The sequence below is a fragment of the Prunus mume genome, linkage group LG7, assembly GCF_029339155.1.
Source record: "Prunus mume cultivar Tortuosa linkage group LG7, ASM2933915v1, whole genome shotgun sequence".
NCBI classification, from domain to species: domain Eukaryota; kingdom Viridiplantae; phylum Streptophyta; class Magnoliopsida; order Rosales; family Rosaceae; genus Prunus; species Prunus mume.
The window spans coordinates 15,111,657-15,117,779 of NC_142704.1; the positions used below are offsets into that span (position 1 = coordinate 15,111,657).

At 37.4% G+C, this 6,123-nt stretch overlaps 1 pseudogene; it reads left to right on the forward strand.

Annotated features, from left to right (window-relative positions):
- The first annotated feature begins 250 nt into the window (after window positions 1-250).
- On the forward strand, window positions 251-2,222 carry LOC103336973 (uncharacterized; annotated as a pseudogene).
- Window positions 2,223-6,123: the final 3,901 nt, after the last annotated feature.

The window sequence follows — 6,123 nt, forward strand, 5'->3', positions numbered from 1 at the left end:
CACTGGAAATTCGCTTATTTTAAAAGGATATGTGTGATAATTATCTTATGTATTTGATTTGTGATACAATTCCTTTTCCTTGGTGCCCAAGCAGGCAGTGAATCTGTTCTGTAACAAAAACAAGCGTATTTATTTCCTTGGAAGCCTAAAGATCAATCAGTCAAGCTCCACACTCAGAGAGAGAGAAAAAGAGAGAGAGTCCAATTTGAACTAAGAAGGTTCAATTTCACGAGGAATTACAGATGAAGAAAGCAGTAACGCTTCAAATGTGTTTCAATTTCAGGAGGGTTCTGAAAATAATGGCTCCTCCTGCTGCTACTCGTACAATTCCAACTTCAACAACCCTTCTTGTCGGTCCTCCTCAACTGCTCACAAGAAGGTTAATGTCTTCCAACTCTAACCTTGACATGGCCGAGGCCGACACGATCTCCACCAACCCTATTTCGTTCTCCTCGTGGTATTCCTTCGGTGATCCCTGCCTTGATATGTTTTTTCATGTGAAAAGTCGAGATCAAGATCACATCAGTAACGACGACGAAGATGACGACATCAAGCAGGAGAGGCAGAAACAGACCTCCCATTATAACCATTATAGGCTTCACTATCTGAAGCAACTGCTGCCGGTGGCCTGGTCCCACAATCCCCTGACCACCCTCAAGCTCATCTTCAATCTCCATTCTAGGATTATTCGTAAGGGAAGAAATTATCCGGAAGCCTTTCACACAGCCGTGTTTTGGCTCCACCAGAACCACCCCAAGACGCTTCTATGCAACCTCCCCGCCTTCGCAGGTTGGAAATGGGGTTTCGATAACCTTCTCGACATTCTCTACGGCCTTCTAGAACAAGGCCAAGACGCTACTGCGGAGGAGAGGCTCCACCGTGACCCTGACTATAAGTTGTTACACGACCAGGTTATGGATCTCTTGGCGGAGCGGTGGAAGTCTGATATTGAAAAATTGAAGCAGCACAAGCTGGAACTAAAGTCATTCCAAGACTGGGACCAACTTGAATGAGGCTGATCATCTTTTGGTATCTGGGACTGCAGCGGTTTGCAGCCTCCCCGACCCCAACACCAGCTCCATTTTGCTTCGTGAAAGCATTGTGAGGAGGCTTTTCCCACCAGAATCGGATCAATCCGAAGAGTGGGAACGGCTAACCAACGCTTTGGAGCCCTTTTTAAATTACTACATGCATCGAGCCTTACATGGGAACCACACACTAGAGCGCGCTGAGGTAAAATGTTTGGAGGAGGTGAAAGCAGCAGCTGCAGCAGGAGGCAATTTAGGAGGCGGCATAATAAAGCCGGATGCTTTGCTTCCAAATGAGATCATGAAATATGCAGAAGATGAGGATTTCGGGGAAGCGGCTAACCTTCAGTGGAAGGCAATGGTGGAGGACATGTACCTGAAGCAGCGGCAAAAGCAGGGGGAAGAAGGTTTGGGCAAATTTAAAAACTGTTTGGCAGTGTGTAACATCACCGATCACACGGCCAAATTACAAAGAGAATTGGGGGTGAGTTTGGGACTTTTGGTTTCGGAACTGAACGAAGATCCGGCATGGAAAGGAAAGGTGATCAGTTTCGGTGATTTGCCCGATGGTCAGTCTCAGCCGCTGCTGCATTCGATACAAGGCGATGATCTCAAGTCCAAGTGCGAGTTTATGATGAGGACATGTCGCATGAAGTCCAACGAGAGTGTCGATTTTCGGAAGGTGTGTGATCTGATTCTGGAAGTGGTTGAGAATGAGAACTTGAAGGCAGAGCAGATGATCAAGAAAGTGTTTGTGCTCACCGACCTCACAGGATTCTTTAGCTGCACCTCGAAGACTCTGTATGAAGCAAAACAGAGCAAGCATGAGGAGCTTGAGGCTTCCGGATACGATGCGTGGCCATTGCCTCACATTTTGCTTTGGAATATTAGTGAATGGAGGTATCCTCATTCAGAAGAACATCATCCAGGGGTGACGCTGATGAGTGGCGTCAACGACAATTTGATCAAGTCCTTCATGGACAATGGTGGGGAAATTGGCCCGCGACAGGTCATGGAAGCAGCCATCGCTGACAGAGAGTTTCAAACTTTCTCTGTCGTCGACTGAACTTTAATTTTAGAGTTGAGTTATTTCCTAGGTATAGCCAGATAGCAACATTTCTGCTCTGAAAGTGGAGAAACTATTGGTTTGGCATGTATTAATTGAAACTGATCAGACAGAAACTTTCATTTTAATATTCTGCTTATACCATGTTCATATGAAACTGATTACACACAAACTAAATTTTCAGCTTAAGAAGAACTTAAGCCTCAGCTACCCCGATCACTAAATCATACAACATTTCCCCATCAAAACCAGCTGTTCTTTCACATAGCCCTTGAACGTAATTCCATGAAATCATCCATTTTCCGGGACATAGAGATGAGGGTGATCAGAAGTTTGAACAAAAGCAATGTTGTGTATGGTAAAGTTTAGTCTCCCTATTCGTCGTTTGAAAATGTCATGCCAAATGTGATGAAGAAACTTTTTTTTCTTTCACAAATCCAGATTAAAATATGAACCGGAACTTAAAGAAAATAAAAAAATTACTAATAAACTTTAACAAAACAACTAATTAAACACGAATATATAGTAATAATAGTTTAGGTTTCTACACTTAACAAGTCCCTAGTGAATCTAATCCTTGATTTTAAATCCTCTTCACATCTTCCCACCTCAAGTTCATCTTCAAGTCCTCATATGCAACTGCGAAAAATTTATTTGCCTAATCACACACTTCAAAAAAATAGACATAGTCTCACAATCTATATGGTTTCCGAAAACTCTTTTATGTGACATGTTATTGGTGCTTTTTTAATTAACTAAGAACTTTTTAAAACACAATTTCTACAACTACATCTCGTTCTAGTGGTATTTCTCTTCACAATATGGGAAGAGATTGCAAGTTCGAATCGCCCATCCCGATTAATATAAACATAAATAAAAGAAGACATATGAAGGGGTTTAAATCCCAAAATTAGCCAGCTGATATTTCTTTGAAATTAAAGATGTGAGTTTTCTTAAGGCTGATTGATATAGACACCCACACCACAAGTTGGGCAAAAAGAATTAATTTCAAAACAATTTTGCTTTATTAAAAATGGTCTCTCATTGGGTAGTAAATCCCTTTATATTTGAGTCATGCAATGCGAGGCATGAAGGGTCCCTTTCTAGGCCATACCAGAAGAACCCAACAGGACTGAATAGAACATGATCAACAAAAATCAACATTTGAGGCGCTTTTTTTGGTGCCACGTGTGATTAGAGCTTGATTTTTTATTATTTTTGTGTGTTAACCTAAAAAATTTATAAGAAATTAATACAAATACAAAAATGCATTGAATTTTTTATATTTTTTATTCCAAATTCCTTGCAACATTATCCTCGACTATGACGTATGAAAACAAAATTTTTACCTTGTTGGGAAATTTGAAGTAATAAACCAATGAAACATACGATCAATTATTAAGAAAAGGTAGAATGATGTGCCTAGCTGTAAAACAATTCACAAAGCAATTCATGACACAAAACTAAAGGAACTCATATCATGCATTTGTGGATGTGCATTTTCAGATCATAAAAAATACTTTTAACCTACTCCGTGGATATACCTTTCCACAATGCTTATTTTATTTGAGCCTCTGAAATTACCAATTCTAAATAGATTGGCCCGAACCTTAACATATGCAAAGTAGTTCCTTATTTCTGGTACATCACCAAGATAATAGGAATGAGGACGACTCCATCCACCGCATGGAATTTGCACAAACTGCAACAAAATATGGGTCCTCCTTGGGCATCAAAATAAATAACACAAACAACTTACAAATCATTTCAGTAAGCAGTCTGAGGTACAGCAAAAGACTCTACTTTGGTCTCGGTAATTAAGTTCCAAATAATAAAATCCACTGATGCAAAACCAGCAGCACAATGGCAGCTTGACAACTCATTGACCGAGCTATTATCAGTGGAGACGATTGATTAAGACTCAACTCCTTCACTTGCTTCATCGCTATAAACTCTAATGTCCATTGCTTCATCCCTGTAAACTCTAAAGTCTACTGCGGCTAAGCTTTAAAATATAATTTTGACATGTAAAATTCAAATAATTTCTCAACGTCAAGTTTGTTTTTATGCCAACAATAATACTATGTTGGAAATCATTACTCTCCTTTACAACGACTCTTCCTCCAATCATTACTTCAAATTTTTCAAGGCCAAAATTTTATTACCACACATCGTAGTCGAAGATAATGTGGCAAGGAGTTTTTTTAGAAATTTTCGGTGCATTTTTTTCATTTTTTATTCATTGTTTGTGAATTTTTTAAGTTAAAGATACAAAAATGAACATGATAACACGTGGCGCTACGCGATACTAACACCTGTTGGAAACTCTGACGACGCACAATTCAAGTGTCACCACTTCTCAATCTCTTACGTTTATTTCTATTTGTGTATACTTTAACTTCCAAAAATAAGAATAATTCATTAAATAACATGAAAATACACAAATTGCTTGTGAGCCTATGTACATCTTTTGAGTTCATCTGAAAAATGCATAAAATAGTAATGAAGACTTCTTAGTAAAAAAAAAATTATTTATGAAGCTTTAGTTAATGGTAAAGGATGCGATGTTGAAGCTCTAGAAAATTCTTTTGGATAATGCGTGGAACTCAATGAGTTGTCAATATGACAGTAAAAAAGAATCTATCATCGGCATACATCTGTAAGTACATGAAAAAACTGCTATAATCCATGACATACTGCTACATTATAGGCAGCAGCCTTCACGCCACACCTGCAGAGATAGTTTGCAATGCCCAACGTTCCTTTTTCTAGTAGGACATATGTGATGGTTGACCCATTCTCTAAAGGCTCCTGCTGCACAAGTGTTGGTCTTTCTTTCGGTTTATTTGGCAGATCAATAATATGCTTGATCGAGGGATGATATTGGGTGAAAACTAAAAGCAACTGCTCTTCTCACACGATATGGCTGAGTTTTGTGAATTTGTATTTTTTTCCTTCTTATTTTATTGCGTGTTTGCGAAACTGCACATTCGAACTCTAAAACATAAATTTCTCATAAGCTATTGGTTTTTTTGTTTCGGGGGTTTTTCTGTCCAAGTATTTTTTGGTATTTCGTGAGCACGTTTTCATCTTATTTTCTTTTCATATTTTTTTTCAAAATTAAAATTTCAACACGTTTATTTTACCACTTTACCCCTTTCTAATTAATTCTTTCTGATTTGACAAAAAAAATAAATAATTTTTTCTGATTTCTTATCAAGTTTTGGTGGACTTAGTCTTTGTGATTTCATCTCCTTTTAAAAGAAAAGAAATTGATATTGGATTTCAATACTACTTTCTGAATAGTTAAGATGTAAACTTCTTTTTTTCTAGTTTTTGAGTACACAACATGTATAAGGGCTGGCCTCGTTAAAACTTTCCCGAAGAAAACTACGGTGTAAGAAAGATTACCACACCACACATATGCCACCTTATTTAAAAAGCATACCTATAATAAAAGCACGAATTTAAAAAGCATTGATAATCAAGGCCAGGATGTACTACTACCGTAAGTACTGGAGCCTTCATCTCCCTTGGAAGCCTTCCTGTCAATAAATAAAAAGAAAGAAATGAAAATTTGAATAAGCCAAAATTATAAAATACTAAAAACTTAAAAAAAATTATAATTAAAACAAAAAATAAAAATAAAAATTCTTACTTGTTTTGCTTAAGTTCGTAGTCGATGTCGTAAGGCATGATTTTCAAGTCATGCTCCTCAGCAATTTTTGTGATCTCATTGTACTCTATTGATGAAGGATCTACGAAGTATGGATAAATGGAAATTTGATTTCCTTCCATTAATGATCGTTAGTTTTGACTTGTATGATTTCTTGTATGTCTTTGATGTTAGTTATAGATAGTTGTTCTAGATTTTTCAGATTTTTTATAGCCCTAGAGATAGCTGAGATGATTAAAACACTCGAAAAACAAAGAGATATTTCTCAGCTATCTCTAGGGTTATAGAAAACTCTAGAACAATTATCTATAACTAACATCAAAGACATACAAGAAATTATACAAGTCAAAACT